The sequence below is a fragment of the Mytilus californianus genome, unplaced genomic scaffold (genome assembly GCF_021869535.1).
Source record: "Mytilus californianus isolate M0D057914Y unplaced genomic scaffold, xbMytCali1.0.p SCAF_14, whole genome shotgun sequence".
Lineage (NCBI taxonomy): Eukaryota > Metazoa > Mollusca > Bivalvia > Mytilida > Mytilidae > Mytilus > Mytilus californianus.
In genome coordinates this window covers 26,848,830-26,874,352 of record NW_026262626.1, presented here as the reverse complement: position 1 = coordinate 26,874,352, position 25,523 = coordinate 26,848,830, and the positions used below count along the sequence as shown (strand labels likewise).

Sequence of the window (25,523 nt, the reverse complement as noted above, 5' to 3'; positions counted from 1 at the left end):
ATTAAAAGATTTACAATGTATACAAAGTAAAGAAATGTTTAGTAATAAAGTTAATTCCTTTAATTAGATGTAGACAATAACTTTGCAATTTTTTCCTGTCAAAACCTTTCAAAAATTACATACACATGCAAAATTAAATATATTTTTCATTCATTATTATGGAACTTTGACATAAAAAATCATGAACAGTTATATTTATTCATTGGCCATTAGTATTCCTTACCAACCAAGATGTAAAGTATATCTCTTTTATTTTGGTAATTTTGGTAAATATTTCGGTATGTTATACATTAGAATAATGAGTTGATTCAATTCAGTTGTAATGCATTTTGCAGCTAATGCACCTTTAATGTCCCCTCATCTATTAACATCATCATACCTTCAGCAATAATGCTATCGCAAGAAACGAAACTGGTAAGAAAGACATTCGGTCGCTTCATAGTTATTTATTTGAAAACAATTTTGCCTTTTTAATATAAACTATGTAAATTTTGAAAATGGCCAATATTTTTGTTCAAGCATATTGTTTTTCTTAAATTGTTTACCATTTCACAGCGGTATAACATGTTACTCTAATTATTCTTCCCTTAGTTTATTTATTTTGTATTTACATTGTATCATAGATCAAATTTATTTGTTCAGTGTATATTCACTGGTGTTAATATGTCTTTTGATTGAGTTAAGCCATTTCAATTGATATTTTATAGTGTGTCTTTCTATGTTGTGATGTTACACTATTGTTTCAGATAAGGGTGAAGGTTTGGTTCCATTAAAACATTTAAACCCGCTGCAATTGTTTGCACCTGTCCTAAGTCAGGAATCTGATGTTCAGTAGTTGCCGTTTGTTGATGTTGTTCATAAGTGTTTCTCGTTTTTTATATAGATAAGACCGTTGGTTTTCCCGTTTGAATGGTTTTACATTAATAATGTTTGGGGCCCTTTATAGCTTGCTGTTCGGTGTGAGCCAAGGCTTCGTGTTGAAGACCGTACTTTGACCTATAATGGTTTACTTTTATAAATTTTGATTTGGATGGAGTGTTGTCTCATTGGCACTCATACCACATCTTCTTATATCTATATATCACCAATTTATTATCTCGGAGAACACTGTCGATGTTGAAAGATAGAAATGAAAGTTTTTCGGTTGTTATATTTTAACATTAAATAACCCCTTTTTTATATAATTTTATTGAAACAATTATGAAAATCTAATGCTCTGTACAAACACTTCAACTCTTTATTAGAAAAGATATATTTCTAGTTTGTTAATTTTAAAGATCGACGTAACTAATTACAAACTTATTACGTTTTGTCTGTCGCTGCGTCTTCTTCGTCGTCTGGTTGTCTTCAAAACATCTGGTTTATTTCCTGTTCTATTGAAACAGCCTTGCACTGTAATAAAATAATACTAAAATGTTAAAACATTCGTTTTATGAGTATTTCTGAACCATATAGATGTGATTAAAAATCGTGTTATCCGTAGCGTTTCGCTTTATAGATAAACTGTCTGTAGCATCTTTATAGATCTTATTTCGTGAGATGTTCTCTATCCAATATTCTGTATATAACAATAATAAAGGTTGTTAGAGCCTTAGAGTTCAAAGATAATGCCGTGATATTGTGAATATAAACAACAACAAAATTGAATTAAATGTTGGTATTTTTTTGCAAAAACAAAAGCATGTGCGGGGGATGGGGTTACTACCATAAATAAAAGCCCACCTACAAACAGACTTCTAAACATACTTTATACACAACATTTTCTGATTTATTTAAAGTTGATATCAGATAAACAAAGCAAATAAAGACCACCTTAATATCTGTTAGATTTGATATGACTATATATACCGACATGTATACCAGGTGCATGCGTGAAAAAAGGGAAAACAGCATATACACGGTTAGAGGCATTTTTGTCATATGAGAGGTGTTATTACAAGAATTTAAAATACTATAATCCACATCCCCCCATAGAGAAGCTATACATTTATTTTCATAGATTTTTTTAAAAAGAATTACATGAAAATAAGGAGATGTGGTATGTATGATTCATATGACGAAAATATATGTCCATTTGGTTTTTCTCAAAAGCAATATATTTAAAACAAAAAACAAAATAGGTCTGTCTGCACTGTATGTTTTTATGTTCTGTTAACTGATATTAATATTTTTAATATTTTTAGAAAAATCAGGGTTGCGGCTCCATAAGATAAGGGTTGGCCATTGAAGGGGCTAGCTCCCATTTGTGTTTGAAGTTCCCAATTTGTCCTTCCCTCTATTTTGATTCCTCAAGTGTTACTTTAGTGTTCTTGGTGACAGTTTAATCAGCCTTGCACATCAGACACATCAACAGCTAAGCATTTTACTTGTTGTTTTTATACGTTTTGTTAATTATGAAAATCTCTGAAACTTTCTATTAACATAATCTCGGTATCTTTTAGTGTTTATAGTAAAAGGAAGCAATCATGTTTTCACATTGTTTTGTCTTAATTATTATTTAAATAATTTTGATATAGATATATATATATATATATATATATTCTAATGACTGGTATTTCTTAATCATAAGAAATCCGATGGACAAGGTATAATTTGCAGTTGTCAACATAGGAAAACTTAGATATATAAATGAGAATCGATTTTGAAGAACAACAAAATTTTATAAGTCTAAAAATTTGTGAAACGATCGCGATTCAAGATAATCATAGACGAATAAGATGAAATGATATCGTATTTACAAATATTTTTTGTCCAACCAATAGTCTTTGTCGCTGTCAATCTTTTTTTTCAAAATGCAATAATACAGTACGCTTTCTTGATAATGGAGTAAAAGTTCTGGTGAAAACAAACTAGTTTTGCTATTGAGAAATGAAGACAAAAACATCATGCGTGTTCACAGTGGAATCCCTATATCGCTGTTGATTACCAATAATATATTCATAGTCATATCGATCATTGGAATATAGTTAATATCGTTTGTTTTGTCAGGTATCGATAATTAAATTGTTATTATTCTGTTAAGATAAAAATAGACTTTGGAAACACATTTTATTAAAATAGATCATTTGTCATCAGATAAACCTGGGAATAAATAGTATACTTGTCAAGGATAAACAGAAAGAGATAGAAAGAAAAAAAACATGTGTCATTTTGTTGTTATATTTTGTCTCTTGATATTAGAATATTTAAAAAACTTTAAGACATTCCATAATTATCTTTAGACATTTTAAGTAGAATGATTCGATATGTTCTTTCACTTTTCTTACCCTCATGTCTATAAATAAATAAGAGAATTCTAAAATCTATAAATAGATCAATTAAGTCTTCGACCCACTTTTAATGACAAAGTCATGTTTGAACAAGAGTGGATTTCTGGCAGTATTATATAAAGCGTAGATTTTGTTTCTGCACTCTAAAATGCAGTCCAAATGCAATGCTTCCAAGAACTTAGAGAAAGAAAATAATCTTGGAATATGCTTTAAAAAGCCATGTTCAATTTCATATGCAACAATGGCAGCTCGAATAAGATCATATGCAAATTGGACACGAACTTCACCAAGGCCAGTAGATCTAGCAGATGCAGGATTCTTTTATACAGGTAAGCACGCAAGTATATACACGGTGGTGGCAAAAAAATATGCATTCTTAGATGCGAAAATTGCATTTAAAGGTCAAATCATTACTCATGTACTTTCGCCACTAACAAACGTTTTACCTTTCTAAATTTCCGTTGATAAATGTGGTACGAGTTTGTATTACCTAAAGCTTTATTACTTTCTATGTTTTAAAGCTAGTATATATATTGTATCGTAAGTTGATTAAGATTGTCTCGTTTTTGTTATGTCCTCGATATTTCAAACTTTAGTCCCCTGTTAACATATGTTATTATACTGTATGAGTGTATGGTTGGGGTTCATTTTATATAGAATAAAGAGCAAAAAGTGCAAATTAAAGGGTAAAAAAAATAAAGAATAGAGAAACAGGCCAGAAAAATAAAGAATGTAGGAAAATAGTCCAGAAAAATAAAGAATAGAAAATAATGGTCAAACCAATAAAAGAATAGAGGAAAATGGTTAAAAAAGTTAGAATAAAGAAATTGAAGACCCCTATCTAGACCCTATAAGTGTGGGTTTTTTTCTTATACACTGATGAATATAATTTTATATTTACTTTCAAAACCATTTAAATATTCGGTTTAAAGGTTATTGCAATATGCATATGAAGCATATGCCCAATATACCAACAATTAATTTTCAATATGAGCATTCAAATAGGTTTTTTAAACCGAAATACACAAGACATAGAATATATACACAGTATACAGCAACACTTACCTCACTGGTGTTGTTTAATGTGTAAAATTCTCGATATCAATTATTTTGGAAATGACCGGACATGAATTAATGCCTTAATGTCTTAAAGGAATTAAAAGTAGACTGCTGTCAGCATAATTGATTCTGATTCTGTTTCAGGTACTGAAGATGTGGTCCAGTGTTTCTATTGTGGATTAAAGCTCCGAAGATGGGATGTTTTCGATAATCCTTGGGTGGAACATGCTAGACACGGGAAGAACTGCCCTCATGTCAGTAATGTGAAAGGGGATCAATTCTTTAAACAGATGAAACAGGTATACGAAAATGCAACTTTTAATTCTTACATGATCTCCCTTTATTGAATTATTATTACCCGGTATATCTTTGATGTTAAGAAAAATTAGAATAGTTCTGTAAAGAGCTACGAGTCTTCTCTTATGCATCGTCATTACCTTTTTCTTTAGGTCGAAGAGGATGGACCACGAATAAACTAGGTAATATAAACCTTAAATACATATATTTAATGTAATGGAGAAATGCACTTTATTTTGTTTTATAATATTTTGTTTTATACAGAGTATAAATTACTATAAAATTCTGTTACAAAATCTTTCTTGTAGAAAACCGGGAAAGACAGCAAAACTAGAATATCAAGCAACTCGTTACTAATCTAATATCGAACTTGATCAAGCTTATACTTCCCAACCTTAATTTCAATTTTTCTGAAAGCCAAATATTATAAGAAAGGAATATTTGAAAAATTAGCAAAATCAACATCCCACCAAATAATGTTATTTTCCAAAAGTAGGCCAAAACTGTACGTTAACATAAAAGAAACAGTTTTTCTTTCATTTCTCTTATTTCTTTTTGTTTTAATTACATTGTACCAAATTATTTTTCATATATATGTATTTACATTTTTCCTTCATAATATAAAACAATTAATTAACCATTGAAAATATACACAACACGATATAAAACATTTATATCAAAATAAAATAAAATATCCATTAAATATAACTATGCTATTTATTGACCCCATATATTAACCCAAAAAAAAACTTTCTGCGTGGCCTGACCAATGTCTTATGGGTCTTTAACATTTAACTTATTCACTAGTGACAATAGTTGTATCGTCCAATATGTTCAAAAGTCAGGTCATAACGACAAAGAAAAATTTTGTAACTGAATTTCATATAGTTTTCATATACGTAGTAGTAATTTATATATCGTATAAAACAAATTAAACTGCATTTTTCTACTTAACATATTAACACTGTTTATTTTTCGTGACAAAAAGCAGGACTTAAGGGATATGGTGTATTAATTTTTCAAATCACATCTCTACATGCATTTTTATCACTGTTCTACTCAAGTTTTCAAGGAGGAGCAAAGAAACTTTAAGGCTCACATCTCGACGGCCCATAACCCATATTTGACCGGAATTGATACATAAAAAATGCAACGATACATTGGGCAATTTGTTAATGTACAAAGACAGTCTTTTTTAAATGTGCTTAAACAGATAATCGACCAAGTTCCAATAATAACAGTATGGCATTTGTATTATCAAATTATTTCAGTCACAAAACGATATCTTTATTCCGATGATTTGATCTGTACAACAGCAGCTCAGGTTTTGGTCAGTATGAGATGTTACAAGGAACAAGATATTATGGACGCCATCAAATTGTTTGTAGCAGAAAAAGGTATCTAATTTATATATATATACATTGACAGAGTTCTTTCGTTGGCCAGAACATGATAAAAGGAAGGACTGTCGTTAATGTGTTGCTTTATAGAAATGGTAGTCATGTTGAAAGTCCTTAATGGTCCCATCATTTAAAAAAAAAACAAGTATTCTTATTCATCATACAAGCTGAAAACCAAAAATCAAGGATTACATGCAGAGATAGATTATTACTAATTTCATTGAATGTTGTATTAGTTATTCTGTCCAGAGTAAGTGATCCATCCACATCTCCTTTTATAGGACAAACGGACAGTTCTCTGGTTTTAATGCTCACTTAGTGGAAAGGGCATTTACTTTCACATTTATAATGTCCCTCAAACAGATTAAGTAAATATGTACTGTGTGAATAATTACTACAAGGCATATTACTATTTATTTCAGATACTTTAGATTTCCATGCGTCAGATATTTTAACAGTTTTACAAAAGTGTTCCTGACGATGTATGCAACTGTCTGCCGAACAAATGGTAAGTCCGACCCTAGTATATCTGTATATATTTGATTCGCGGGAGTAGTCAGCTGATACATTTTGTATGTATGTAAATTCAAGTCATTAGTGCTACTCATCTGATTCACTCAATATTTTATACTTTAAAAGCTAAATGTAGCGGATTCTCCAATTGTTAAATAGCATCACCTTTATCTGTGACTATTTTTCGTTGTAATATCAAAATAAGCGCAAATGGTATGATTGACAATGAGATAACTATCCACAAACGTACAAACGCCGTGTACTTAACCAACTTGGGTTCAATATTGATGTACAGTGAATTGATAATAAATCGATTGAAGGAAGTACTAAGTACAAATGGACAGCAACAAATGCACAAACAATACAAACAATCTGTCCTGGTGAAGAGGATAGATATAAAACAGAGGAGCAGTTATTGTATAAAATGTAAAATTATATAAAATCACAAACGTTTGTTTAAACCACTATTTCTTTTTTTTTTACTGTAAACCAAAATCTTAGAAAGTCACATTCAAATTAACCTGGAAGATTCCAAACACTGTGATATTTTCACCTGTAACATTTTAAAACTGCTTAGTTGGTGAAAGTTTTTATAAGAGGCACAAATCACTTGGAGAATCTGAGGCGAATCTGTTATCTACACATTGACTGAGATAAACTTACTGGTAATATCATATAACAAACGTACGCTATATGCAGTGTGAACTGCAGTCATGTGGAAAATGAGTATTCCTAGTTGTGATGTTATAGACAAGAAAAAAATTCTTATTAAAAATTAAATATATTTATGTAAAAAAGGTTGTTCGATTTGTATAAAAAAAACGAGTTTCGATCAATGCAGTATTTGCTTAAGGTAACAGATGCGAGGGTGAACATAAGTGAGTCAGCAACCTAACAACAAAACGAACCAAGGAAAACACACGTTCGCTGCCGAGTTCGCCTGTTCGCGTGATTTCAGCTGCTATTCATTTGTTTTTTTGTAGTTAGGGCCCTCCATCCTTTTTTAAACTGTCCTACATGTAGCTGCCAGCTGATACAAAGAACACAAATTTTGCGATTCTTGGTCAATATACCTTTTCTAGATGAGCATCTATGAAACTGTGACTTTCTGTCCTTCTTTGAGGAAAGAATTGCAAAAACTGAGTAACATTATTGGTGTATTGACCGTATATATGTATAAATATTGCATATGGTGTAGCATTCTCCTATTTTCATTGGATATTACGATCGCGTGTTTCCAATAATATTCCATGTATCTGAAGCCTTGTTTCTATTTTTAAGTATATTGACGCTATGTTTCTGTTTATACGTATATTGACGGTCAATATTAAAAATATGTGACGTCCCACATAACAATCATGGCGGAAGCGCCGCAGAGTACGAAAAGAAAATTTGCAAGTAAACTGAAATGAGTTCCATTTGAATTCTTATTTGCTCTAAACAGAAAAAAAATGCTGTGTTTTTGTTTACAATTAAACAAGTTAATCTTATTTATTAATATTTACAATAGCATGTTAAAAATCTTGCAAAATAAAATTGAAAAAAAACACATAAAGAAAATTGAAGTCCATTTTTTCTAATACATTATTTACATATGTAATATATATAAATTCAGGACATTCACTCAGTCAATACGTTATACATTGACCTGTTAGATTATATTGACACTTGGACTTCGTCTTCGGTCAATATAATCTGAAACACACGAAGGTTATAACTGGCCACATCAGTTCAGGTCTGTTAAAAGTAGTAGACTATATAGCTATTTTGTCCGAAATCTCTAAAATTGAACAAATCGTTCCCGACTTAGCCTACAATAAATGATTACCATTGGAGACAATGACGTCAGATACATTGCCAGCCAACGTGGGTTGGCTACTCTAACTACAAGGTAATATTTTAATAACAAAGAAACACCGTTCACCTCTGAAGGTCAAATATTATAGTAACGAAATAGATTCCATTTTTCTGCAGGGTTGGGTTCGTTAATAAATCATTCAGTCAATGTGGGCATGAATGTTAGTACCGGAAACATCTGTAGATTGTCATATCAAAAATTAAAAGACCGGCTACGTATATCGCGAAATTTTAGCATTTATCAAACTCAATAGTAAAAAAACACTGATTAGTTCGTTCTCAATTGATTTTCGGGTTGTCTAAAATGTTGTTACGAATGATTGATTGTTCACTTCGAAGCTATATCTGATCATATATATCTTTATTCTCAATAAACCATCATTTTGACAAGGTATAGAGAAATACATATGTACAATATATACAATATATAATAAAATACAATTAGTACAAGACATTTGATCAACAATAATAGGGGTAGCTTCACACTAGATTAAGCCTGGAGTACACACAGATTTATTTATGATTTTGATAAATTTGAAAAGTTTAATAAGCTTTGTTTTCTTTTTTGATGACATCAATAATATATACTTTAAGATATTTGGTCTGGTGTAACTTTATTTTTGTATGTTAATTTTTCTCTCCTGTTCAAAAAATGGACATTCCAAGATAAAGTGAAATTCATCCCCGATTTCATTTTTTCTACACAGATTACAGTTTCTGTTTTGTCTGTTGGTGTTATACCATCTACCAGCTTCAATAGGTAATTTATGATTTGTTGTTCTAAATCTGCAAAATTCGACAACATTTTTGTTATCTAAAATATCTACGTAAACTTCCGAACAAAACTTATCTTTAAATACTCTGTAATTTACAGCTTTGGGTGATTCTTCTAACGATAAGTGCCAATTCTGTTCAAATTGATCTTTAAGGTTTCTACTAACTGTCAGACGCAGCCAATTCAAATTCATAAAAGTTTGTGTGTTCCAAATATATGTTAAGCCACATTCATTTAGAATATTTTTTATGTGATCTAACCATAAAAACCGATCTCCGTTCACATATGACAATTGATAACATAAGTTATAAACAATTTTTGACAATTTTGACTCTTTTCCAGAAAGAAGTTTAGCCCAGAATGATATCATTCTATTTTTTATGTCAATTTCTAGAGGATATCTTCCAAGTTCACCATATATTATATACGATGGTGTAGAAGATTTTAAATGTAGCAGCAATTTACAAAATTTTAAGTGGACTTTTTCGATTATTTCGTTATTGCTGAGTCCCCATACTTCGCACCCATACAGTAAAATAGGTTTTATCATTTTATCAAATAATTCGAGCTGTGTTTTGATTGCAAGGCCGTGATTCCTAATTTTAGAACCTCATAGAAAGCCTTAGTAGCTTTGTTGGCTATGGACTGTTTCGCTCTCTTAAAGTTCCCACTCCTGGCCAATTCTATCCCTAAATAATTTCAACTGTTCACTATTTCTAATTCTATTCCGTTTAAGTTAAAACTTAGGTTCCTTGGAAGTGTTCCTCAAGAAAAAACCATGATTTTACTTTTATCAGCATTAACTTTCAGTTTCCATATAGAACAATAATCTTGAAATGAGTCAAGTTGCCTTTGGAGATCTGCAGGTGATTCTGCCATTAGCACAGTATCATCAGCATATAAAATTACAAATAATTTTAAATATATATTAAGTTTGAGTTCAATTTCGTTAGAAATCGTTTTCAGTCCGTTTAAGTTACAGTTTGATAAGTATGACTCAAGGTCGTTCATAAATAAGGCAAAAAGAAAAGGGGACACATTTTCCCCTTGTCGTACACCGTTACTACAAGGGAAAAATTCTGACTCACAATCATTATAAGAAATACAGGACTTTGTACCATTATACATATTTACAATTATATTATACATGTTACCATTCATATTATTCACTAGCAACTTGTACCATAGTCCATCCCGCCAAACTTTATCGAAAGCTTTTTCAAAATCAATAAATGCGCAAAACATTTTTTTTTTCTTGTTTTTTAGAATTTCAAAAAAGTTGAAAATTATGAATAAATTATCAGTTGTTGAATAGCCCTTACGAAATCCACATTGATTTTCATTCATGATAAGAAAGTCGTCTGAAAACTCAGTTAATCGCTCACTCAAAATTGCAGTAAAGAGTTTCCCAAGGCAACTCAGAATTGTTATTGGTCTATAATTTTTTGGGTCCATTTTGTCACCCTTGTTTTTGAAAATCGGTTTAATATTTCCAATAAGCCAACTATCCGGGACAACACCTGTTACGAAAATAATATTAAATAGTTGCTCGTAAATGTCTATGAATATATTTTCTGTTGACTTAATATATTCATTTACGATTAAATCCTCCCCTGGGGATTTATTGTTTTTTAATTTTTTAATACATTTTTTAATTTCGTCTTTTGAAATGTTCCTATTTATACTTTCATTCAGACGATTAATATCGTTCGGGTCAATATATGGTATGTTAAAGTCTTGCTTGTCATATGGTTCCTTGTTTAAAGCTTTAAAAAAATCAAAAAGTTTTTCAATAGGAATGTCTGGTTGCTCCCTATGTTTACCATTTTTCAATAGTTTCCAGAATTCCTGTGAATTATTTGATTTTAATTTTTTAATTTTCTTTGACAACTTTCTTTTGTGATCAAGAATAGCTTGATCCATTATTTTTTTGTATTTTTTTTCAGCTACTTTCAAGTCTTGAAAGTTTTGATTTGTTCTATTTGTTTTGAATTTTCTTTTACGTTTCCTGAAATTTTGTCTCTCAAAATGACAATCATCATTAAACCATTCTTTTTTCAATTTTCCCAGTTTCTTTTTTTGTTTTTGCTTAGAATTAGAAAATTTACAAGTTCCAAATGTGGATTTCGCAGAATTATAGAATATTGAACATAAATGATCAAGTAAGGTATTAACTTTTGTTTTATCGACTGACGAGTACGTTTTACTAATATCTAGGTTTCCACCTAAAACTTCGTTTAACAGTATCTTTAATTCATTAACTTTGCCTTGTTCAATCTGGTCTTTAAATTCAAGACATTTTTCTTGGTCCCATTTCTTAATTTTTTCAGAAAATGTTTGACAATTACAGTTTTCACGAGTTTCCTCTACATTATCCAAGGATGACCCCGACAATGAAATTGCAAGTGCACAATGAACATCTGAATAAAAATGACTAAAATCTAGTACTGAAAAATTTCTAAAACATTTCAATAAACTTGTAGAACTTATACAATAATCTACAATGCTAGCGTTTTTACATGTTAACTTTCCTATCATTTTGTCTTCACCTATTCTCCCATTTACAATAAATAGGTTATTTCCTTTGCAAAAATCTAAAATTTTCTTTCCGTACCCGTTTCTTATAGGATCTAAACTATTTCTTTTTCGTGGTATATTTAGTGAATCAAGCGTCAGTACGTCGTTTTCTACAAAACTCGCTGCATTGTTTCCATGAGTTTCTTTTGAAAGGAAAAAGTCATCGTCGTTAGCCGTTCGTCCGTTGAAGTTTCCAATAAGGGCTACGAATTTGTAATTTTGTGCAAAATTTATATACTCGCTCTCCAGTTGACTAAATGCATCCTGTGAAGCAAATACGGTATATTCAGGGGGTATATATACTATACCTATAACAATATCTTGATCTAAACTTAAAAGGTCTGATGAGATATTAAACCAAAGCACGTATTTAGAATGTGTAGGTAATGGTTTTATTTTAGTTGCTATTTCTTTTCTATAGCCAAGAATGATGCCCCCAGATCGAGTTTTAGCTATAGCTTTTCTATTTTTCATATGGAATTCATACCCTGGTAGCTTAATTGTGTCAATACCATCAGTTTTTGTTTCTACCAAACAAATTATGTCATTTTTTCTTATTAATTTTTCAAATTCTTCATAGTTCAATCTCTTCTTAATCCCACAACAGTTAAGACCTATAATATTTAAAACGTTATTATCTATATTTGTACATGTATCATTTATAAAGTCATTAATAATAATGTTATTAACAGAAGAATCATAGTTTTTTTCTGATTCATTTATAGTTCTAAATGTATGTTCTCCTTGGCATTTCTAATGAGGTGTCTCAGGACTAGACCCTGCACGCTGTCGTTTGTATCGTCCATTCTGCTTATCATTGGATGGAGTCATCAGAACATCCCTGTATCCAGTGTTCTCTCCAATACCTTTGCCCTGAGTTTCTGTTGATACTCGTTCTTGGTTTTGCGAAGTGGGGTTTTCTGTATTTAATCTCGGAATGAACAGATCCCCATCGATATATAGTTTGTCTCTGAACATTGTGACAGGTTTTCCGTCCTCTTTTGCAAGTTTCATAACAGGATAAAGCCTTTTTCGTTCTTCTTCTATTTCCGCCGGAAATTGCTCCTGTATCCCGAAAGGTTTACCTCGTAACTTGTACGCATTTTTTAGAACTTGTTCCAAGTCACGACGATAAAGAAAACGTGCTATTATTGGTCGTGCTCTATTGAGACTTCTCTTTCCGAATCTATGGACATTTCCGAATTCAATCGGGTGTTGTATTTCAAGCTCTTCGTACAAGAAGTTTTGTAGCTTTTGTTCACAATTTTCATATTTTGCATAGGCTAAACATTTAAAAATCAAATTGCTTTTCATGGACCTTCATTGTAGATCTAAGATCGAGTCTTTCAATTTTTTTATTTCGTTGAAAGGAAGCTCTAGTTGTTCTTTTGGACTTTGTTCTAGCTTAGAAATTCTTGCATGTTGATGTATAACGTTTATCGTATTTTTTTCGACTCGTCCTTGAATATCATCAAAAAGGTTGCTTACACCTTGACAACTCGACTGGCATTCGGTAAGTTTTACGGTAATTTCACTTGTTTTAGTTTCCAAAGTTCTTACTCTTGCGGACACTGACAGCATAGTTTGGTTAAGGTCATCAATACGTTTGTCTATTTTCGTTTCCATTCCTTTAACTCTAAAATCAATGTTAGTTACCACCTTGAGGATCATATTAAGTAAATCCATAACATTATTAGGACCATCTTGTCCAGTCTCAATTATTTTGCGGGTCTCTTCTATTAGTTTACATGTTTCATTCAGTGACAAATTTTCAGAGGTCATAGGTCAAATTTACGATACAGTTAGTTGATTTTACAATTTCACCAAAGGTACAAAGTCCAACTTCATTCAATGTGTTATGAACTGTTTTATGCGTAGCGTTTCGCCCCGGGGTATGTTCAAGCCAGGTCTCAATGAACAAAGAAAATATTAATAAGTGCAAATAAAATGGCATAAGACACCGTCAACTACTCAAATTGTACACAATATAGTAATCTAAAGTCAAGATATTTACGTTTTGCGAAATGTAATTTCCATACTATAAGTAAAACTATCCAAACTCGAAGAAATTTTGTGGAACGAAAAAACACTTCATGTTGGTTCAGTCACGTGTTTGTACTCTCATAAAAGCAACTATTAAAAGAAACATCTACATTCGTATGATATACATCTCATTATTATCCAGTGTTTGTCACTGATGCAAAATAAATTTTTTACTCATAAACTCTCACACTCGTTGGCTTTACATAATATCTATCGTTTCCAAACACAAAAAATATTAAACGAACCGTAGTACAATAAACAATACTGACATTATTAGAATAGTAAAAAAACAATATGAGGTTAAATTTGCTTAAAAGATCAGTTCGATCTAAGTTTTCTAGATTACGAATTATCCTCATGGGTCCCTCGGGTCTACAGGTTTAGGATGACAAATTCATTAAACCACTAAGATGAATTAAGAAGGCCATCGCCGCAGGTGCGAGATCCTTAATAAAAGTAAAGGTCGTTAAACATCCTCGTAGTAGTTAAATCCAAAGAATCAAAATTGACTAAAGTCGGCTTGTCAAAGTGGAACCTAAGTTCAGGACAACAACAGTACAGTTTAAAAGATGAAAATTTATGATTCGTACAAAAAACACGAATTATCAAAAATGTTGATCCGACGTTGTATATTGCTACCTTGCTATGGTAGTATCGTCAGTATCACGGGTGTCATTCGGTATATGGAGAAAAAAAATCGTAAAAGAATACCTAACGGTGGTCAAGTATTACGATTGGATCGTGAAAGCTCGTGTATAGGATCGTGAATTCAATCTTATCGAGAAGACATATGCAAGGTCAATTACTAATCTGATGTAATGAATTAAACGGACAAATTTACAAAAAATTAAATCTGTCTGTCAAAATGGTTCAACATAATGATCAGTATCTGAGAAAATCAAGGTTTAAAAGTAAACCGTTCTTACAAAACTACAAAAGGCAGATTGGTCCTCGACATTTCAAGGACATTAAATATGTAAACAAACAAGATTTTGTTCATAATTCGAATGACCAAACAACTTTTCTTTGGTAAATGACATTTCATTTTAATGATTCAAATGGTTCTTACCGGTATTTTGTGTTAGCATAATCAGAAATTTGGCAAGAAATGGAATTGTTTACAAATATATGATTTTTCAGATCGTGAAAGATCGCGTTCCGCTTTTTGAAGATCGTGAAAAGGATCTTGAAAGATCTGATGCTACGAAAACGTTCAACTCATTATTTGATTATATGGTAATTTATATTTTTAATTGGTATAGCAAATACTGGATTTGCATGACTCATTCCGGTTCTCTTTTGTTGGTGAAAAGGGCTATAATCGTTCAATGCCATTGGATCTGATTAAACAATAAAATTATAATTGAAGATAACATCCCTCACTATAAAAGGCCCCGAAATGACAATGTAAAACATTTCAAAAGAGGAAAATAACGGCCTAATTTATGTTCAAAATAATGAACGAAAAACAAATATGTCACACAGCAACTAACGACAACCACTGATTTACAGGCTCCTGACTTGGGACAGGCACATACAGAATGTGGCGGGGTTAAACATGTCAGCGGGCGCCAAACCCTGCCCTAACCTGAGACAGTGGGGTAACAGTACAACGTAAGAGAAAACTATAAAAATCAGTTGAAAAAGGCTTAACGCATTAGATCGGTACAAATAGAAATACCTCTAACAAAAACACAGAGACTCAGTACAGATCTGAGAGTACTCGTAGTTACCGCATGCTAGGTCGAAGCCAATAACAACTAATAAAAAAAATCATGCATCTAAGACTAAATTATCAATCAGTACACATCCAACATCCAGTGGATTTAGTGTAAAGACGTCATAAACAGTCAGAGAAAAAACATGACCTTGTGCAATGCCAATATACAGGTATCGACAGATTGTAGAGCCATGAATATGCATATGTATATAACAATAATATTTAATTTCCTGTTAATTTACTAATGGCAAAATCAATATTAATACCAATAAATACAATATTCAAAAATCTAATTACATTGTTGAACTGGTAACCTTTTAGAATAAGTTTATTCAAAGGATCGATAAGTTTATCAAGATCGTTTCTAAATTTCCGGGCACGGTAAACAACATCTCCGTAAAAATGAGGATGTGCTATCCTGTTTGAAATAAGTTTTCTACAAGTACAACCAAACTTCAAAACCAAATCTTTATATCTATGGAAGAATTTAGTAAAGGTTTTAAATAATTTGTGGTAACGAAATCCCTGACTTAATAAGTTACCAGTAAAACATAGATTACGTTCATTAAAATCCAAAACGTCACAGCAGACACGGGCATAGCGAACGAGTTGTGATATAAACACCGTAAGATGGTGCCAAAGGAACATCATCATCCGAAAAAGGAAAATTAACAATAGGGAACGAAAAATCTTCCCTTTTATCGTAAATTTTAGTGTGGAGTTTCCCATGTAAAACTGAAATATCTAAATCTAGGAAAGGACAGTTATGCATATATTTCCAGGGCGGATGCATTAAGCAATACAGATACATATATACTTTTACTTTTTCAAAAATTTACGCTCCTGAAGGTCCTTTCATCTTGGAGATCTACTTATCTAGACACGTTTTAGTTATTTTAATAACTTTGAAGGAAAATTGTTGTAAAATAAAGTGAAAAAAATGAAAGCATTAATGCCCGTTCTTATCAATATAATTACACGCTTCAACTAGTTGTAAGTATATCAATTGGTAAAAGAAATATTGTTTTCTGATTATTAAGTCTGGTCCGGCGCGGGACGTTTGTGCTTTTTGATAGGACATTTGCACTTTTTAATGGGCATTTGCGCTTTCTCAACATATCATAAAATTCAAAAGGTACAGCAGGTGGTGTAAAAAATAAAATTTCGGTCTTCACAAATTGAAAAAATCTTAGATAAACTATGATTGTATAGTTCCTCGGTCTATCCGTGCAACAGAGTAACCACAAGAGGAATATAGCTTCCAATTTTAATCCACTAATAAGGGAGCTAATTGGAGAATTTCGGTCAAAATTTAAATGTTCCATCCACAAAAGTTTCGTTTTCTCTATCGTTTACCCAGAAACAGGTGCATTACATTTGTGCGCAAAAATCATTACGTTTACACACAGCTTTTGATTCTGCTGGATGCGAAAGGTTTAGAAGAAAATTGGAATCCGGTGAAATACCTTTGCAATTATTTACGATGCATCTCTATGAAATATACCCTGACTTAATGAAGTGTTCTCTCCATACGGAAAGTAAATCCATCGTACACAAATCACCCCACCCCACCCCGATTTGTTTCTGACAAATGAAACTTCATGTGTGTGTCTTGGTGTAATTTTACAAACTGAATTAAATTATTCATTAAATTTCCATTCGGTGAAATAATGAAACAGAATGCTATTTACTCTGAAATATTCGCAAATGTAAGCAAAGGCTGCGGCGCAAACGTAAAAGGAAATTACTTCCCAAATGCGCGATAATCTAATGCGCCCCCAGAAACGTATACTATATTCTTTATAATATGTCTGGGTTACCCGAATATTTTTTCTGAACTTGTCGTTTGTTCTGATGAACTTTCAAAGAATATAATTACATCTTTCCATGACTTTGGTAAATTTTCTAAAGATTACAGGTACACAACTGTTATAGGTAAAAAGCGCAAATGTCTTGTCAATTTGGTCAGGTGTATCATAGTTAAAAGCGCAAATGTCCATAAGTGTTACAGGTAAAAAAGAACAAACGTCCTGCGTCCGTCTGGTCACGCCTTGTCTTTCATGATCGAGATAATGCGTTGCCCGATCTTTCACGATCAATTTTGATAAATAAATCAACAAAATTCAGTGTTTTTAAAAACAAAATGAACGGTTTCAAGTAAAAAAAAAAATTATTTTTCTGTATTATCTGTCACACTAAAGATTCAGTTTCAAATATATCATTATATATTGGAATGTGGTCATTATAGGTATAAACAGTGTTTTTTTTATAATGAATCCCATAGACTTGTGTTACGCCTTTATGTTTTCTCATAAAGTACTGCATATTTTATTTAACTTATTGCACAGTACTATTGAGAAAGTTGAATCATTTTGACAGACATAATTTCTTTTTTCGGAATTGTTCCGCGTTTTGAAAATCCAACAAGTGTTTCACAGATTTTGAAGTAGAATTTCAATTAATTACATTCACGATCCGATTCCAGATCTTTCACGATCCAATCCCAATGCTTGACCACCGTTAGGTATTCTTTCACGATCAATTCTCTCGATAAACCGATTGACAGCCGTGAGTAGCAAACATTCATATTCTCACATCGTACTTGCAACCAAATTACAGTATAGTACTTATGAAATTATGTCATTCTTTTATAAAAGCATTAACAAGAGGTTGGTACCATTACCACTGAGTTAATTTCATGCAAGGTCCATTTCCAAATGACTTTCAAACTGTTAAATATATATATACACTGTGAGGCGCTTACTGCCAGTTTTGACATTATTTTTGTCCCCTACTGGCGAAGTCGAAGGGGACTTTAGGTTTGTACTCCGTCCGTCTGTCTGTCCATCCGTCAGTCCGGCAAATCAGTTTTCCACACTTTTTTTCTTTGTGCTTGAAGATATTGATTTTATATTTGGTATATTGTTTTATCAAGACAAGTTACAGATCAAGTTCGAATTTTGTTCCGGTCTGATAATTTTGTGCAGAGTTATGGCCCTTGGACTTAGAAAATTCGCTCAAATATTCAGTTTTCTGCATTTTTTTCGTCATGCTTGAAGATATTGATTAAATAATTGGTACATTGTTTTATCGTGACAAGTTACAGTTCAAGTTCGAATTTTGTTCTGGTCTGATGATTTTGTGCAGAGTTATGGTCCTTGGACTTAGAAAATTCACTCAAATAATCAGTTTTCCACACTTTATTTCCTCATGCTTGAAGATATTGATTTGATAATTGGTTTATAGTTTCATCATGACAAGTTACAGACCAAATTCGAATTTCGTTTCGGTCTGATGATTTTGTGCAGAGTTATGGTCAAGTTAGCATTTTTTTCCAGTACAGTTAATTTTTAACTGGTAGGGGACTATGTACTGCCATGCAATACTCTCCGAATGCTTGTTATTTTTGATAATTTAACCTTATTATAAAATCAATATTTTAATATTTTGTGTACTACAAACAATTAAAGGAGGACTTGTTTAACTCTGGCACATATTCGTGCGCCTTTCAAAGTGAGTAACTTTGGCAGTGGTTATGTAATGCTTTTTGTTACTTGATAAAACAGTCCTGTTAAGATTCTTCACAATCAGTTTTACTTTGTGGTATATCTTAAATTGCTTAGACACCTGTCCTTTTGAAGACTTTGTGTTACCCTCTATATGTATATTGATGTTCTGCGTTGCTCAGTTGCTGTCTCGTTCAATTTAATCCCAAATCTTCTTTAATTTTAGTGCCAACTAAAATCACTTTCGCTGAACCTTTAGAAGTCCCCAATCTATCCTTTATGATTATGTACATATAGTTGGACAGTATTGTAACTTGACATGCATGCAATATTATCGAGTAGGTATGTTTATGTCTCTGGAGTTATCGTCTGTTGATCCTGAAATATGTCTTCATATTTAGCTTTCATAAATGTTAACTATCACTTGGTTTAAACTCGGGATTTCACTTTCTGTGTATGTTCATAATACACACATGGTTTGGGATGTTACATTGCTATCGCATATCGGACTATGACGATCATAATTGACGCTGTTTATTCATTAAATACCGTATTTGACAACAATTATGATTCTAATTTGCCGTTATATCTTAACCATTTACCTCACAAGTTATAAATATACCATACAATGGTCATATTAACTTTGTGATAAATATTTCCAGACATGTGACATCTTCGAAGGAACGTGACATCGCCAAGCCCTTATTTACAGATATTTATATATATATATATAAAGACATATTTATATATAGTGATCAGCAACACATCTGTATTATTTTTAAATGTACATGTAACATGAAAATGCAGGAATGCAATGAGAATTATAACACATTGATGTAAATGTATATAGTTTTGCATAATTAAAGATCGTATTACTTTTATCTATATTGATCAAGCATTTCGAAATTTTGCTATAGTCTCAAATTAAAATTACTTCATTGGAAATTTACGGGCCACAAATACTTGTGGTTTTTCAGTACTGGGTCGTCAAAACAGTGTCGTTATATCATGTATACATTATTGTTCATTGTACTCGAGTGTATAATTCTGCTGATTGCTCAAGAAGGTAATATCAATTTGTTACAGTGTTAAGTTATCATGGTTATGTTAATTTAATTCTGCAGATTGCAAAGAATGTCATATTATTTTATTTTCATGAAGTAACAGCAATCGAGTTACAATGTTGTTATACGGGACAAAAGTTAGAGAAAAAACAATATATAAATGTAATTATTACAGTTTTCACTGCTACGCTTAGTGAAATAGCTTGCATTAAGGTATTAAGATTTTACCTATTTATATCCGAACTATTTATAAATAATCTTAAATTTCCAGCAGAGTTCAATATTAAAGTGCACAAAATGGGTGATATTTAAAGATATAAACAACAGGTAAGTTTTTAAAATGCACTTCTTTTGTATATATCTTGCCCAATTACCACTGCGACTTCATACTGTATGAATTATCGGTAATTATCAACTTGTACATATTTGTCACTTACGTATATTAACGAGAACATGATTTGGTTGACCGTTGTGGAACATCTGTGTTACTGATCACCATGTTTCAACTGTCGAAACGACAATCCTCGAAAGTGCTTTTATAGGTTCCGACTTTTCAAAGTACTAATGTCTGCGGTGAGTAACACGACGGTTGTCACCCTGAAGCAGGATCTGCTTATCTTCCAGAACACACGAGTTCACCCCCGGGTTTGTTTTAAAAGCTGTTATACATTATTTTATTTTCTTCTAAACACACACACATTATGTTACATGTTTTCTGTAATATTATCGGAAGAATATCATGTTTGACCATGATAAATAGGTTTCGCATCGGATATAATTTTGGTTCTGGTAAGGAATATTCTTAATGCTCTTTCTTGTGAGATAGTTTTGTTTTAATTTTCTGATTTCCCACAAAATTGCAGACTTGGCATTTGCTAAATGTTTAGTAAACGCAATTATATTTTTTCAATCTCAATAAATACATAAATTATTGATGAGAATTGTGTTTGCAACCCGATGTTTACATTTTTTAAAGCTAGTTTGTTTGTATTTTAAGGATGTACTGTATCATGATGCTGATTGCTTTGTCGTTTTGTTGTGCTGCCTTGGCCGCAGTAATTCGTCCAACGGAATCAAACAAGGTACAGTCAGTAGGACACAATTCTATAAATGGACTGCAAAAGTTCATAGTAGACCCTACCAGGTTACTTTCTCCGTATAAGAATGACACGAATAACGCACATTTTAAATCGTACAAAATCATGTTTCATCCTCCAAATAATTTTCAATCTAAATACGGTAACTTCTTCAAATATGATATTCAAAAGAGAACCGTAACTATAATGAAAGATGGCTATGCAAGATTTAACATTGTTGTCTCTCTTAATACGAGACGCGTGAAGAACAGTTACATCAAGATCATGTTAAAACTGGTTGTTGGGGGAGAGGAAAAATCAATTACTGCTATGTATTTATCTCCTAATTTTATAATACCTTTAAGAATAGATACAACTATTCAAGTAAAGAATGGAGAGAAAGTAGAAGTGATAACCAATAATAATGCTATTGATAAAAGGGCCTTTTATACATCCATGGAAGTTACGTGGTTATGAAAAATTAAGCATGGGTGATTAACATGCCACTGTGTTCACTTACTTGCTGCGCAGACAAAGTTCTTGCACAGGGCTTTAAGCACCAGACAATGCCATCAAACAGAATTATATACATTGGTTGTCATCTTATATGCTATTCCATCCTACATCTTTCACACCGTGTCATGAAGAAGTGGTAAAGAGCAACGTGAAAGTGTCGCAAATGTGAAGGAACGCTCATGATTGTCAAACATGATTGCGTATGCAATGCGGTTCTAAAGCCACAGGAAGCACAAGAACAACTAAAAAAAAGTATATAGAAAGGAAAAAGACACCACCAAAGACCATGATTGAACAAGGCGATGTGCGTACAACTATGATATTCTATATGAAGGAAATGAAAGACGAAAATGAATTTACGACCCGATACAGCTACAATATTTCAAATACTTCAATGACTGAGCTTATGAGTGTTTTCCATTGAACATATTCATTCCTATCAGAGTCTCACAGACTGATTGAAACGTAACATGAACTTTAAATTTACATCATCCATGCAAAATATTTTAATAGTTTATATAGATACCATTTAGATTCAATGTAAAACTTTCATTACTTAAGAGAACAGAGCACTCTATTATAGTAATAGACGTCATAACGATGAAGATAGCATTTTGTTTTATATTTCTTTTTCCCGACAATTATTTTTCTTTAAATCTTTTTCGATAGAACTTTTTTCATATGAAAATAAGGGAATGTAGTATGATTGCTAGTGAGACAACTACCGAACAGAGACCAAACGGGATATGTTTTTCTAAAAGCAGCTTCTGAAGTTATTCATATGAAATATTTGATAATTTGGGACAAAATTTTGCCACATATAAGTCATTAAACTCGGTATGAGAATATGAATAAAAATCAAAATATAAAATGAAATATTAAATACTTTGTGAAACTCTTATGCATATTATTTTTACTTTTAAAGTAAAAATATGAATTAAGTAGACGACTATTTGATATTATGGGGTCCAGATGGATTTTTCTCGGATTTTTTTTATTAACATCTGTTGCAACGTATGCTGATTTTTTGCAACAGCTTTGTCGCAGGATAACTTATTTAAGCTTTTGTACACAATTAATTTCTGAATTTTGTGTTGCAGAATATTCATTTCCATTCTGTCCTAGGCAAAGTTATTTATATTTTCAGCTCTAACCAGGCCAGGATATTCATTTTCAAAGTCCCCCCCTCCCCAAATCAAATTGTCGTCCCCTTGGTTGTATTCCAAAATAAATCTGTGGGGTACCGATACGTACCCTTTGCGAAAACAAAATGGTGATGCCCCTATCCCGTAAAAAAATGAAATAAAGCGATAAGTCCATGCTTTTGTAGTAACAATTCCCAAGGTGATTCTGTTAAAAAAAAAAGAAGTGCACAATAAAAATATATGGTTAAAAGTGTGAAAAAAGTTTCAATAAACTGTAATATGGATTTACGGAGGAGTTGCGGGTACAAAACGGGTACTCCACAGATGTATTTTGTTGTGTTATTTGACTGTTGCTTGTCTTTTGGTCGTTTTCTATTTTTTGTCTTGACGTTGTCATTTTGATTTTCGACTTATGAATTTGAATGTCTCTTTGGTATCTTTCGCCTCTCTTCTAAAACTAGAGGTTCATGAGCAAAAGTCACAATGACACCTCGCCCCTTATTAAGTCTATGCTTTGAAATGCGAAACCCAAAACTATTTAATCAAAATAGGAGGGACAATTTACCAACATAAGGGGAAAATTCTGAGTAAATTTCATCAAATACTGATTTGTCCTTTGGGAGGAGGACGAGATATACATATGTACTGTAGTGTACACAAATGTTTGGGAAAATCCACGAAAATGGCTCTGATAAAATAAAATAGGAGGTGAACAATGGAATTAAACAATTAAGTTTGTGAGGAAGTTTGAAACAATTGTAATAAGGGGTTTAAGAGGAGTTGCGTAAACAAAATGGTTGATACCCCTCCCCTTACCCTCCGCTTCCCTTCCCCCCCTCCCCCCTCCCCGAAAAATAACAATAAAGCGATTAGCAAATCTATGCTTTTGTAAGGGGAACCCCTAAAGATATTTGGTTAAAAAACTAAATATTATTATGTATTATTATGTACGCATCTGTGTTTCTGTATACCATTGTATCAACAAAGGTTGTTTTTTTTTTCAGAATAAAATATATATATATATATATATATATAAAATGACTGAATGATAGCCAACGATAAATCTTACGGGGCGATGGATCATAAAAATGACAATAAACGAACAAATGTAACTATAAATATTTATAAACAGATATCCTTCATCAGTATGAGCACGATGTAAAATGAATCAGATCAATCTATTCTGATTATTAAACTATAGCAATCTTGAATTCTATACAATAAAAAAGTGAAACAGTTTCACCCGAACATCATATGTAGAGACGCTAATAAATTTTTAAAATTTCCAAAAAACGACTCAAAGACATGCCTAAAATGAAAATAGAAATTAGAGATATGAACTGGCACAACTCTAAAATTCCAAAACGACGTCAGTTAAGATGTTACAAAAACTGCGTGTAAATACATTCCCAAAAAAACAGCACTGATCGATATAAGCTGGTAAAATATGTCAAACAGAGGCTCCGTATTCATCATCCCAAATAAATAGCAGTTTTATAATGAAAAGAAAAAATAATAGTAAATTTGGGCTAAGGTTAAATAATTGGACGTGGATGCGTACTTGTACACCCCTACCAAATGAAAAGAACCCTGATATTTAAACTAGTAAAATTCAAAAAATTCCAAAAGAATCCTTAAAACTGTAAGAGTCAAGTAAGGAAGCCGGAGTACCTGGAAACAAATGATGTCAGGAAAATGAGTGATGGTAGGAAAAATGAGTGACTCATTCTATGTTTTTTCATTTATGACCTCTGGGGAAACTGTCCTTAGCTTTCTTATCCAAAACCTTTCCCGAGCAAGTCTTTCGGCCCTTGACCAACCCTCGTTGTGGTCTATATATACAACTCGTCTAAACATCAGCCCAACAATGTACGATCTGTAAATTTGCTTTCGCAAATTTTTTGTTCTTCCCTCGCCAGGATTCGAACTCATGCTACTGAGATATCGTGACACCAAATCGCCTGCACTGTATCCGACGCGCTAGACCACTCGACCTGCTAGGCTTCACATATATATATATATATATATATATATATATAAGTGCCTAAGAATGTAACTTTAACACACTAATGAGTGTTATAAAAATAGTTGTTATATTTTATATATTCACGCAATATTTCGCTAAACAAATTAGCTTCATCAGGCGCGTGCAGCCAACTAGGTAAAACATCGGAGGCTGAAAAGAAATTTTTTCAGCTTAATGTGCATGTCTTTAAAATATTTTTGCCGCTTATTGTACATTGCGATTCTTAAATCAAAGCAAATAATTGTTTTAGTTAAATAGTATGAAGTTCAGGATTTATTCCTTTGGTTTTGGGTAAAACTGTATTTCATCTCTCTCATTCAGTCCATCCGGTTCAAGAGTACGTAGCTGATGCATCCAGAATCTCTCTCTCTGTTTTCTACTTTGGATGTCCCAATTTTGGTTTACCTCTATTAATTGAAAGGTGATATTTTCAAAAGTATGTCCTGTTCTTAAGAGATGTCTCGTGATTGGACATTTTCTTCCTTTGGTATAAAAAGACCGGTGATTAATAAGTCTGATGTTGAATTTAGTTTCTGTTTCGCCAACATATTGCAGCTTGCAAGTTCCACAAGTAAGAATATAAATACTATTTTCCCTTTTACAATTAGATGTAACATAGATGTTGTATCGCTGCTTTGATACTGTGCTGGTGAAAGAGTGGTCAGTGTTGGCGACTTTAC

At 32.1% G+C, this 25,523-nt stretch overlaps 1 long non-coding RNA gene across 2 annotated transcripts; it reads left to right on the top strand.

Annotated features, from left to right (window-relative positions):
- Positions 1-3,350: 3,350 nt before the first annotated feature.
- On the top strand, positions 3,351-23,842 carry LOC127724461 (uncharacterized). 2 transcript variants are annotated; one of them, XR_007992519.1, is made up of 6 exons: positions 3,351-3,598; positions 4,473-4,627; positions 5,897-6,022; positions 6,448-6,533; positions 20,352-20,407; positions 21,078-23,842. It is a non-coding gene; the product is annotated as an uncharacterized LOC127724461 (long non-coding RNA). The 2 variants fall into 2 exon arrangements; XR_007992520.1 differs by lacking the exons at positions 20,352-20,407; positions 21,078-23,842 and adding an exon at positions 7,138-7,307.
- Positions 23,843-25,523: the final 1,681 nt, after the last annotated feature.